We start from the raw sequence: 13757 nt of genomic DNA on the forward strand, positions 1-13757 counted from the left end.
TGTCTTTTTAATAACTAAAGACCCCGTTCGGGTATTACATAAGTGGTGGGTAACATATTTACACAAGAAAATGAGGGTGTTGCGGTGAAATACGAGTTTTAACATTTTCCAAGAATTCTGAATGACATGTGACGGCAGCGGCCTTCAAGGGTAGGTCGTTCGAGTCTCTCGCAGCGCGAGGAAAAAATGAAGTCTGAAATGGTGACAATTCATGTGCGAGGACGAACAACTTGCAGTCGACCCCTGGTGCGCTGTGACATGCGTGGCGATACGACGACGAAAAGCAAGAGATGTCAAACTAGATTCTGTCTTTAAGCGTGAAATGCTTATACTATTACGATATCATCCAAAGATGTTCAAGAGACGAGCCGCCGCGAGAAAGACGATGAAGTGTGTCTGTGCTCTTGGTGCGAGCGAGTGTGGGCCTGGCTGTCTGGCTCCAGTGTAAATAGCCTGTAAATAGTCTCTTTCGTCTGTGTCCTTCCGCACGTAACATTCTGGTGGAGGTTAGCGATCCCCGTCCTCGCCACGGAACTCCGAAGTGGTCGGTACATCGAGCTTGTCACCATGCCCCCCGGTGACGAGACCGCCTCTGCATCGGCTTCGGCTCGTCCGCCTACTCCTATCGTCACAGTTGCCCAACATCGCGACCCTGGTGCGTTCTATGGCCTGGAGGGACAGGACTTTGACGAATGGATCAAGCTCTATGAACACGCCAGTGCGAATAGCTGGTGGGACCCAACGATTATGCTCGCCAATGTCATCTTTTATCTCGGTGGCACCCCACGCGCGTGGCACCTAACGCATGACGACGAGATAACCAGTTGGGACAGTTTCAAGGAAAAGCTCGGGAACTGTTCGGCGACCTCATTGGGCGCAAGGTTGTCATGAGAAAGGCTCTTGCGTCGCGTGTTTAGACCTCTACAGAGCCGTACGTTTCATGCATCCTCGACGTCTTGGCTCTATGCCGCAAAGCTGACGATACTATGTCTGAAGCAGGCAAAGTGGCCCATGTGTTAAAAGGCATTGCCGACGAAGCTTTCAATTTGCTTGTTTTCGGCGACGTCTCCACTATCTACGCCATCATGAAAGAATGCCGTCGCCTTGAACAAGCTAAGAGCCGCCGTATCACACCCCACATCACGCGCCTACCCAACACTGCTGCTACGGCGACATGTGAGGGTCGACCGCGTCAGGCCACCACCTGTGACGACGTAACCCATATTGTTCGCCGTGAGCTCGAGGCCTCCTGTTCCCCAGCTACCTCGATTGCGATGAATCAGGCCGTCGTCAGAGAAGAATTTGAGAACATGGGTCGGAACTCCGTCTGTTCAACCTTTCAACCTAGCGTTCCCCAGTTCTCTAGCTGCCCTCCTCGCCCTCGGTAGTCCTTTTCTGCCACATCTCGCCGCAACCCATCCGAATGGCGTACCCCTGATGACAGACTGATCTGCCTTCCACTGCTTTCGCATCGGCCACGTCGCTCGTCACTGCCGCAACCGATGGCCACCTCTTCCTCGGACATACGCCTCCGCTTATTCCCGCACCTTTGGACCTTCTGTTCCCATACCACCCGCCACGAACTCACTGCCGCTGATGCCCCCGCTCCGAACCTTCGCTACAGCCGCTCGCCCTCACCACGCCGCCATCAGTCTCGTTCGCCCCAACCCCGTCGCTTTTCTTCGCCGCCTATCGCCTCCCGGATGCCGCTGGAAAACTAGCCACTGCAGCTCTGGAGGTGAAACTGCGTTGTAGACCCTGCCCTCAAATCCTCTGTTCACGTTGCCTACGAACCAAAACCTTCTTGACGTGACGTCGACGGCTGTCCTGTCACGGCACTGATCGATACAGGGGCCCATATTTCAATTATGAGTGCTGCCTTCCGACGACGACTGAGGAAGCTCCTCACCCCAGCGTCGACACGCGTCGTCCTCGTTGCGGATGGCGCTACTGTCCCTATCGTCGGCATGTGTACGGCACGTGTCAGCATCGCCAGCCGTCACACTCCTGTCCTCTGTGCTTACTCATTGCCCCCACGACCTAATTCTCGGACTCAATTTTCTTTCTGCACATTCTGCTCTTCTTGATTGCTCTGCCAGTACCCTTCGCTTTGGGTTGCCGATTCTCGCAGAACCTCCTGATGAGCCCCAGTGCCGCATTATTTACGCCCCAACGGCTTTATTCGCCCACCACCAAAGTCAATAGCCTATATAGAACTGTTGTATTCCCCACCTGTTGCTGATGGCGAGTACCTCGTCACTCCTCTGCCCGACATTCCACTACAGTATGACGTCACCGTGCCTCATAGTGTCCTTACTATTACTAATAACTGCACTCGCATGCCTATTTTTAACTTTGGATTGGCAAAGCAAATTCACCAGCAAGGTATTTTGTCTTGCCAACGTTGATTGCCTCGGCGACCATCAAATGGCAGCTTTATCAACCGATGGTTCTTCTGAACTTGGCGTGCGCCTCGCGCCAGCCTCGGGCGCCGTTCCCAACATAAAGAAAATGGTTGCGGCGGATCTGTCCTCTACTCAGGTTGAAGACCTTTGCAAAGTGTTGTCGGCCTACCGAGATATTTTCGACTTCGACGATCGTCCTTTAGGCCAGACGCTCGCAGTCAAGCATCGGATTCCTACTGGCGATGCTACGCCTATTCACCGACGACCATATCGCGTTTCTGCGTCGGAACGCCGAGTAATTCAAAATGGAGTGACCAAAAAGCTAGATAAAGACATCATTGAGCCTTCTTCGAGTGCCTGAGCGTCGCCTGTGGTCTTGGTTAAGAAGAAGGACGGCACGTGGCGCTTCTGTGTAGACTACCGACATTTGAACAAAATTACTAAGAAAGACGTCTACCCGCTCCTATATATCGACGACGCCCTTGACTGCCTTTACGGTTCCAGCTATTTCTCTTGTGATGTAATAATTCAGCGGAAATCCGCTAGGTGGAGATAAGTAATTAAAGAGAAACTGAGACTTCCACCCAAATGTAGCAATTCGCTACTATGGAAACCCAACCGGGTTCCTCGAAAGAAAACCTCGCAGTTGAAGAAAAATTCGTCCTGGTCCGGGACTCGAACCCGGACCACCGCCTTTCCGGGGCAGCCGCTCTACCATCTGAGCTAACCAGGCGGCTAGCAGATGGCAGGGCGAAGTCGAATTTGTCGACAACTCGAAGCAAAGGCAAGTATATGATGTAATAATTCAGCGGAAATCCGCTAGGTGGAGATAAGTAATTAAAGAGAAACTGAGACTTCCACCCAAATGTAGCAATTCGCTACTATGGAAACCCAACCGGGTTCCTCGAAAGAAAACCTCGCAGTTGAAGAAAAATTCGTCCTGGTCCGGGACTCGAACCCGGGACCACCGCCTTTCCGGGGCAGCCGCTCTACCATCTGAGCTAACCAGGCGGCTAGCAGATGGCAGGGCGAAGTCGAATTTGTCGACAACTCGAAGCAAAGGCAAGTATATGATGTAATAATTCAGCGGAAATCCGGGGGCTGCCCCGGAAAGGCGGTGGTCCCGGGTTCGAGTCCCGGACCAGGACGAATTTTTCTTCAACTGCGAGGTTTTCTTTCGAGGAACCCGGTTGGGTTTCCATAGTAGCGAATTGCTACATTTGGGTGGAAGTCTCAGTTTCTCTTTAATTAGCTATTTCTCTTCTATTGATCTTCGCTCTGGATACTGGCAGATTCCTGTTGACGATGTGGACAGAGAAAAAACCACATTCATAACACCTGATGGCCTGTACCAATTTAAAGTAATGCCGTTTGGTTATGCAATGGCCCTGCCACCTTTGAGCGTATGATGGACTGCTCCATGGTTTTAAATGGTCTACGTGTCTGTGTTTCCTCGACGACGTCATCGTCTTCTCGCCAACGTTCGACTCTCACGTTGAGCGTCTAACTTGACGTATTTCGAAAGGCGAAGCTGCAACTCAACTCGTCCAAATGTCGTTTTGGCCGCCGCCAAATTACTGTTCTGGGCCATCTTATCGACGCTTCCGGAGTGCAGCCTGATCCCGACAAAACTCGCGCTGTCCGAGACTTCCCGGTTCCGAAGACAGCCGCCGACGTTCGCAGTTTTGTTGCGCTATGCTCGTACTTTCGTCGTTTTGTGCAACATTTCGCGGCAATTGCTAGACCCCTCACTAATCTTCTGAAGAAAGGCGTACAATTTTCGTGGCGTACTTCAGAAGCCACCGCCTTCTCTCGTCTCGTCACTCTTCTCACCTAACCACCCATTCTCGCCCACTTCGACCCTGATGCCCCTACAGAATTGCGTACAGATGCCAGCGGTCATGGTGTAGGTGCCGTCTTAGCCCAGCGTCAGCGTGGCCAGGATCGCGTTATTGCTTACGCAAGCCGCCTCCTATCACCATCGGAGCGCAACTATTTCATTACGGAAAGGGAATGCCTTGCTGTTGTCTGGGCAGTTGCGAAGTTCCGTCCTTACCTTGACGGTCGTCCTTTCTCCGTAGTCACTGACCATCATGCCCTCTGCTGGCTCTCATCGCTAAAGGATCCTACAGGCCGGCTTGGTCGATGGGCTTTGAGGCTACAAGAATTTTCATATTCCGTGGTGTACAAGTCTGGCCGCCTGCACCAAGACACTGACAGCTTGTCGCGTTACCCTGTTGACGACTCTGACTCCTCCAATACTGACAGTGCTGCTTGCGTTTTCTCAGTATCCCAGCTCCTTCATTTCGCCGACGAGCAACGTCGTGATGCCTACATCAGAGCCCTCATCGGACCATTTGGAACACTCTCCGGCCGATGCTACTCTACGCCTCTTCGTCCTCCGCGACGGTACTCTGTACCGTCATAACCTTCATCCGGACGGCTCTGGGTTCCTACTTGTAGTACCTAAACACCTCCGCTCAACCATTCTAGAAGACCTTTACGACGCACCAAAGGCAGGACACCTCGGCGTATCTCGAACCTATGACCGAGTACATCCGCCGTTTTTTCTGGCAGGGCCTTGACCGTTCCGTACGGCATTACGTCGCCGCTTGTGAACTTTGCCAACGACGCAAGAAGCCTTTCCAGCTCCCTGCTGGTTACCTGCAGCCGCTCGACATCCCTGCTGAGCCCTTCCATCGTGTTGGCTTAGACCTTCTCGGCCCCTTTCCGGAATCTACATCAGGAAACAAGTGGGTTGCCGTCGCTACGGACTACGCGACCCACTACGCCATAACAGGCGCTCTTCCGACCAGTTGCGCTACTGACGTCGCGGACTTCCTCCTCCACGATATCATTTTGATGCATGGTGCTCCGCGTCAAATGCTCACCGACCGTGGCCGTACGTTCTTGTCCAAAGTCATTGACGACATCATGCGTGCCTGCTCAATACAGCATAAAATTACCACCTCCTACCACCCACAAACGAACGGCCTCACTGAGCGTCTGAACCGCACGCCTACAGACATGCTATCGAAGTATGTTTTAGCCGACCACCGTGACTGGGACCTGGCTCTACCTTACATTACCTTTGCGTACAACTCTTCCCGTCTCGAAACTGCTGGCTTTTCCCCGTTTTACCTCTTGTATGGCCGAGAACCGACGCTACCACTAGACACTGTGCTTCCGTCCACCACAGCTTCAACTAGCGATTATGCTCGTGATGCAATCGCCCGTGCTGACCATGCTCGCCAACTTGCGCGTGCTCGTCTGCAAGTGTCTCAAGAAAAATAGAAACAACGCTACGACCTCCGTCACCGTGATGTGCATTTCGCGCCCGGCATCCACGTGTTGCTTTGGTCACCATCGCGTAAAGTTAGCCTTTGTGAAAAACTGCTCTCCTGTTACACAGGCCCATATCGCGTGCTCCGCCAAGTGACCGATGTCACCTACGAAATCGTTCTACCCACGCCCACTACGTCCTCCGCTGTGACCACCAGTGATATTGTCCACGTCGCCCGATTCAAACCCTACAACTCTCCAAGCGCATTGGATCTTTGTCAGCACCGTGGCGGCGCTTTTGCAGCTAGGGGGGGGGGGGGGGGGGGGGGGGTAGTGTCGATATCATCTAGAGATGCTCAAGAGACGAGCCGCCGTGAGAAAGACGATGAAGTGTGTCTGTGCTCTTGGTGCGAGCGAGTGTGGGCCTGGCTGTCTGGCTCCAGTGTAAATAGCCTGTAAATAGTCTCTTTCGTCTGTGTCCTTCCACACGTAACAATATTATATGAATATGAAGAATGGATGAATCTAGTCGCACGATTCTGAACCGACTCGAATGCATTGATGATATATGTTTGGTGGTGGTTCCAGATGGCGGCGGCATGTTCCAGTTGTGGTCTGACAAATGATTAGCATGCAAGTAGTTTGACGTGCTGTGGAGCATGACGTAGGTGAAGTCTCATGAACCCTAGGGTCTCATTAGGTGACGAAATTACGTTAGTCGTATGCGCATTCCAGGAAAGGTTGTGGAACAGGGTTATGCCTAAGTACTTATACGCTAGAACTTATTCTACAGGGACGTTCGCGATTGTGTAAGTAGAGAGATAGGGATTCGCGACGGCGGGAAATTGAAATAAATTTGTATTTTTTACAGTTCAAGGCCATTTGGCAACGGTTGCACCAATTTTGCAACTTATTAAGGTCTATCTGCAGAGATGCTTGGTCAGAGATGTTACAGTACGATAAATCACACAGTCGTCAGCGAACATACGAATAGGACAAGATACATGCAGCGTAAGATCATTATTGTATATTAAGAAAAGAAGGCGGTCGCAAGACAGAACCTTGAAGCACGCTTGAAGTGACAGGTAGCGGTTTGTAGGAGTATGTATTAACAAGGACGAACTGGGAACGGTTAGTTAGGAATTCTTTTATCCATTGTACTACGTGAGGATCTAAGTTCAATCGGGATAATTTTATTAGTAAGCGGTTATGAGGCACTCTATCAAAAACTTTAGAGTATAGTCTAGAAAGATGGCATCGGTTTGAACGTTGTTATCAAGGTTAACATACAGATCATGATGGGAGATAGATAGTTGTGTTTCACATGAAAGCCCCTTACAAAAACGATGTTGATGAAAGAAGTTTACCGAGTCTAAAAAGTTCATGATATGCGAGCATATGACATGTTTCATGATTTTGCAAGGGATGGTAGTTAATGAATGGACGGTAGTTTAAGGGGGAGTCTTTGTTACCTGCTTTGAAGACTGTAATGACATTTCCCACTTTCCAATCATATGGTGAGGCACCTGTAGACAATGACTGCAAGAATAGTAAACTGAAACATGCCGCGGATATATGCTTAGGATTCTTTAGAATTCTGTAGTTGATTTAGTCTACACCAGAAGAAGTACACAATTGTTGTTTTTTTTTCAATGATTGACAGTAAGCCATCTGTCGATAACACAATGGGTGGCATATGCGATGATATGTTAGTAGGTAGCGGAAAGTCAAGGGGGCTAACATTCTAGCAACTAAGCACGTTCCCAACTGTACAAAGCTAAACAGCAAAAAAAGAAAAATGAAACAAAATAAGCAGCACCTGAGTGCCACCATCTCTTTCAGTATCACGAGGCTCAGTGTCAATGTAGTTACGAATGCCTGAGAACTCGCTATCTAGACTAGCTGTGCTTTGAGCAAACAGATTTTAGGCAATTCTGACATTTCTTTCCTAAGCCCTAAACGTAATACATCAGTCTACGAACAGATTGCACACAATATGAGCTATCTCACATACACCCAGACACTCATAAAAAAACTGTGCAACCGAACTTAGTCCTTATAACAGAGGATGACTCATCGTTACCTCCTCTAATGCTGAACACTATCCATGAAACAGTGGAACACACTGCAGAGATACAATTTTTTTTTCAGTGCCTGCGGTGTCAGCGTGTACAGACATTCTCTCTACATATAATAGTTTAAACCGGACATGCTTTCTTAGATGCAGTGCAAGAAATCCACCTGAGAGTAAGGCTCCTCGCCTAACATTACTTGGCAGCACAAGCTGACGTGCCAACTTTACTGGCATGGCACAACCTTTTCCCGCGAACCGCTTCACGCGCAGAGCGCGTTCTGCGTTCCTACTCTGAGTGCATTCTACTGTCCATATTTCCTCATTGTCCTACAAGTCACATATCTTTCTTCTACATTTAGCAACGTGCTCCATGTTGGTCCCTACAGGATGCCTTTTCGTATCCAGACCTTTGATATTCACATTTTGTTTATGTGCAAAATCTGTGTATTGATAATGCCCATAGAAGCAATGATATTCTTTGTTATCGTCAAGTTTCAAACGCCACTCTGTAGCATCCTGCACGCCACCTGCAGGGAATGTTTTGCCGGACTCGCTGGCCCCATTTCTGTATGACAGTAGACATTTGCCTGAGCCTAAACATAAGTGTGGTGTATGGAGTGCGTGACACGGTGCGGTGAATCACGATAAACAAGAAGCAGACGACAAGGAGTGCGCGCGCGGAGGCGAATTCCGTGCGGGATGGAAAACGACAACGTCGAAGACCGTCCGGGACGTGAACACGCGGCGCAAGAGGAAAACAAAACAACAAAAAAAGGGCATCCAATCACAAGAGACCACGAAGCTTCGAGTGCCCAATGAGCAAACGGCGAATCGGCCAAAGCGGCAGAAAAGCGAGGCGCGCTGGCAGAAGAGAGGGAGAGCTCCAGGAAGCGACGCCAGGAGAAGGTCGGCCACCGGACCGGAAGTTGAAGACGGGCCGTCGGGTTCCGAACCCGAGCCACCAGGACTCCACCCGACCTGGACCTCCTGCCAACCCGTTCCTGGGTGTCGCCACCCTACCGGATCGTGAAGTGCTACCCGAGACTGGCGGACTTCTGCTCCCGTGGGTAGAACGTGAGCAGTCGCGCTACGGGCCCGAGTTTTTTCTGCTTCTTGCAGCGGTGATCAAGCATTGTAGGACCGACCGACTCACTTCGGCTGGTTCATCACGCTACGACGCAAGTCCGTAGCCTGATAGCTGCTGCTTTCCGGACGGGGCGCTGCATCACAGGAGCCAATCAGCACGGGGACAGCGGCTTCAGCTGCTATAAAACGGTTGCCAGCTCTGCATTTGGGCGTAGTTTGGCAGCAGCGCACAATCCATACGCGCCAGCCTAATTTTTCTGCTTCTTGCAGGTAAGCTCTATTTGAAGTTTTTCATATATACTTTGTAACTTGCTGTGCGCTGCTGCCAAGCTTTCATTACACTTGTATCATATTTGTATTTTATTGCATTTGTGTTTGTGAAAATGTCAAAAGACTTCGTGAAGGCTCTGGATGACTTTAAACGTGAAATTACACTTGAAATGCGCTCCGTGAAGGAAAGTGTCAAGTTCTGCAGTGACACTTGCGATGAAACTAGGGTAATAAGTACTGAATTGAAAGCCTTGAGGCACGAACTGAGCGTTCTGCTGCAAAGTATCCAAGCTCTCAAGAAAGAAAACAAGCAGCTAGCCCAAAGGGTGGACGAGCTTGAGCAATATAGCCGATTGAATAACCTAGAGATAAAGGGCGTCAAGTCGGTCGACAGCACTGATGATGTAATAAAAAAAATTGCCCGCCAATCCACCCTGTGAAGGTGGTTGGAAAGCGAAGCTTTTTACGCCACCCTCACGGTGACTGCGGCGCACTTGATATTTCACACACTACAACGTAACTTTAACCACGGCCTTTATTATTATTTACTTCACAGCAATGTTCACTACTGCTTTATGATCGGTGTGATATACACTACTAGACTACCCCATAGTGGGGTAGTCTAGAAATGAACCGAAGCAGTTACTAGGCTGGAAGGGTTTCGAATGACGTCAACTCTCTGTCAAGCAGCTGCATAAGCTTTGCAACAGCTGCAATCTAATCTTACGGACCGCGCCGAGCCTGTTTCCGTTGTTTGCCCGCAGCCCTTATCATCCATCATGTTGGCTCATCCCTTTGAAGCTTGTTTTTGTGGTTTTTTCTTGCGAAAACGAGTGCTTAGTTGTACGCTGAATGCCTGAATTCAAGTAAGCTATACTGCTATACCTGCAATTGTTAGGGGTTCGTCGGGATCGTTTTTTGCTTACAACGACGGACACGACAGAACCCTTGGCTGGTAGAGGTACAAAGCTTCGCTTTAAAAGACTTGGCGAAATCATTCAAGAGCCACTTTGTGCTGCTGACATTGATACGTGTCACAAGATAGCGACGCGCATGGAAGGTGAAAGCAACATTATTGTTCGTTTCGTGCGCCGCGATAAGCGACAGGCAGTTCTTTCAAAAGCTAGGAAACATCAGATTACGAACGAAATGCTGGGAGTTCATGGATCTGATCGGGTGTATGTTAACGAGCATCTAACCCGATCGAATAAGCGGCTGTTGGGAGCCACCATTGCCCGCAAGAAACAAATGTCTTGGAAATTTGTTTGGACGAGCGGAGGCAAGATTTTCGCCCGAAAGAATGAATCCACTAATGCCATCAGGATTATCGATGAGGGCGACTTGTGCAAGATATCCCAGTAGTGGCTTAATTGTTCACTTGAGTGATCATGGCCATGTTCCAATCGCCAACTTGTTCTCTCTATAACTCCGAGATTTTTAGCACTAGGTTCAGTAGCCGACAGCAAGAAATTTCTCTTAGCATTAAAAACAAACGCGACCGCCTTGATCATTTTTTTACTTCATTAACGACCGAATTTGATGCTTTGCTATTTTCTGAGACTTGGTTGCTCACCCATGATGATCATCATCATCACCCGCCGTGGTTGCTCAGTGGCTATGGTGTTGGGCTGCTGAGCACGAGGTCGCGGGATCGAATCCCGGCCACGGCGGCCGCATTTCGATGGGGGCGAAATGCGAAAACACCCGTGTACTTAGATTTAGGTGCACGTTAAAGAACCCCAGGTGGTCCAAATTTCCGGAGAGTCCCCTACTACGGCGTGCCTCATAATCAGAACTGTTTTGGGCACGTAAAACCCCATAATTTAATTTTTTTTTCATGATGATCATATTAATTTCCATAACTACGCGTATAATGGTCTACTGCGGCCTACTGGAAGGGGCGGAGGCCTTGCTGTTTACGGTAAATGTTGCTACCAGCATTCTGTCTTGGAAGACTGTTCAATAATGAGTCCTAATGTTGAATGTTTAACTGTATCGCTGCCTAACATAGTCGTCGCGGCAATTTATAGGCCACCAACTGGAAACAAACGATATTTTTTTTTCTTTTCTTGAAGAATTGCTTGAAAATTTGCACTCCATGTCTCTTCAGTTTGTACTTATGGGCGACATTAATTGCAATCTGCTGTCTGATGACCAGAATACTAGAGAATTTAACAGTGTTATCTCATATTTAGCGTGTTCAAATTACATCACTCTACCGACAAGAATTACAATCGATACTGCTACCCTCTAAAATGTTTGTGTGACAAATGCCGTACCATCTTATGTCGAATCTGGCTTGCAGATTTCTGACATCAGCGATCACATTCCAATTTTTTGGGGTGCACAAAGGGTGATCCAAAGGGTGGACAAACCTAAACGTGCAGTTGTTAAATATGTTACACGGGAAATTACTGATGAAACCTTGATGAACTTTGAATACCTCGTTCAGAATATAAATTGGCATAGCATATATGACATAGGTGACATAAATGAGGCGTATTCAGAGTTTATTAGCAAGTTTTTAGACGCTTATAATAATGCTTTCACCCTAATCCAACGAAAATTAAACAGAAAGCAATTCAGGAAGCCCTGGATAGGCAAAGAGTTGCATGAAAAAATGCGCACAAAGAACAAGATGTACCACTCTTTTGTCGATAGTCGGGACCCTGTTGTGTACAAGGAATATAAAAAGTACAGAAATAAACTGAATGAAGAATTAAAAGCTGCAAAAAATAACTACTTTATCGAGCGCTCTACACTAATACAAAATGAGAGTAGTAAAGTATGGCGGGAAGTTACAAATCTAACCAAACGAAAAGATAATAACACCGTGAACGAGATCAATACGCCAGATGGAAACTTTTCAGGTGTTAAACTTGCCTACGCTTTTAATAAATACTTCGTCAGTGTTGGTAAACCACTCAGTTATGTACATGACGCCGACACTGCATTTGATAACCTTATCACGTGTCTATCAAAGTCTGTGTTTTATCGCCGACATCCGCTCAAGAAATATCCATTTTAATCAACAACTTAAAAAAATGATGTATCTGCAGGACATGATGACATCAGATCTGTTCCCATCAAACATGCTGCAGCTTATATATCTGAAGTTTTGTCTTACCTTGCTAACCTGATGTTTAAAACTGGCATGTTTCCCGATGACTTAAAAATAGCCAGAGTATGTCCAATATACAAAGGTGGTAATCAAAAAGAAATGTCAAACTACCGACCAATTTCCGTGTTGCCAATATTTTCTAAAGTGTTCGAGGGTTTCATTAATTGCAGGCTTGAATGTTTCTTCACTAAAAACAACCTCATATCATCTTGCCAGTTTGGCTTCCCGAAGAAAAAATCTACAGAGCAAGCGCTACTTGTTATTAAGGATTAAATTATTCAAAGCATCGAAGACAAGCAATACATTCTTGGATTATTTTTAGATTTTCGGAAGGCGGGTTCGACTGCGTACAGCATGACACTCTCTTACACAAGTTAAATAATTATGGCATACGTGGTGTTACACTAAACCTACTACAGAATTATTTATGTAATAGGACGCAATATGTGTGGGTGAATGATGCCTCTTCTAACCGACTGCCAGTCACTTCTGGAGTTCCTCAGAGATCCATATTTGGACCGATATGGTTTTTAATGTACATTAATGACATTACCAATCTACTCGGTGCTCAGGACATGATTATGTATGCTGATGATGCAAACATATTTTTTACTGCCAAATCTCTAAAGCAAGCAGAGGGTATGGTAAATAGGTATTACATAACTTACAATCCTGGCTACAACGCAATAAGTTTTCCTTAAGTTTATCTAAAACATGTTACATTATATTTAGACCAATTAATACTGCTGATTTACATAAAATCAGCGTTCAGTTCGGTAACGTAACAATAAATGAGGTTGACTGTATTAAATTTCTTGGCGTGTGGTTCCACCAAAACCTTTCCTGGAACACACATATCTCCAAATTGACATCTGAAATAAGTAAAAGTGTTGGCTGTCTCTACAGAGTAGCTAATCTGGTACCTTTGTGGCTAATACTGCAGATCTATTATGCACTTATATACTCTAAGTTGACCTCCTGTGTTCTAGTATGGGGAACCACTACTTCTACTAACTATCAGAAACTACTAATACTCCAGAAGAGAGCCCTGCGGTACATCCATGGTCACTATGGCCGACCAAAAGATTTGTCCACGTTGCCGTTATCTTGCAGGTATGATCTGATTGAAGCGAATCAGTTCTACCCTTTTCGTCTGCTGCAATATATTAAAAATAGTAAATTACACATACAAAATTATCCTATGTCTAGTGACGCATACTACTTTCGTACACAAATCCACCAGGTTCCTAAAACACGTACTAACTATGGCAAACAAAAATTAAATTTTTACTTAATTTCAACTCTTAATAAGGTGTCAACAAATGTTAATTTTGGTCTTTCTTTGAGCGTATTTAAAAAACAAACCAAACAATATGTAATTGATTCTGACTTGTGTTTTGTATAGCGCCACTTTATTGATGTCTGCTTGTTATTTGCTTCTTTGTAATAACTGTATGTTCATCTGAGATTCTGTGTTTAGATTGTTACATTTTCAGTTATGCGTTGTATGATGTCAAAC

General features: G+C 47.1%; 1 long non-coding RNA gene and 1 other non-coding gene across 2 annotated transcripts in view; both read right to left on the reverse strand.

Moving 5' to 3' along the window:
• LOC119432908 (uncharacterized) overlaps positions 1 to 13757 on the reverse strand; it is a 116636-nt gene that overhangs the window by 80903 nt on the left and 21976 nt on the right. The gene's annotated exons all lie outside the window — the stretch shown is intronic.
• On the reverse strand, positions 3342 to 3416 carry Trnas-gga (transfer RNA serine (anticodon GGA)). Its single transcript has one exon. It is a non-coding gene; the product is annotated as a tRNA-Ser (tRNA).

This window comes from Dermacentor silvarum, chromosome 11, assembly GCF_013339745.2.
Source record: "Dermacentor silvarum isolate Dsil-2018 chromosome 11, BIME_Dsil_1.4, whole genome shotgun sequence".
In the NCBI taxonomy this organism is placed as follows: Eukaryota; Metazoa; Arthropoda; class Arachnida; order Ixodida; family Ixodidae; genus Dermacentor; species Dermacentor silvarum.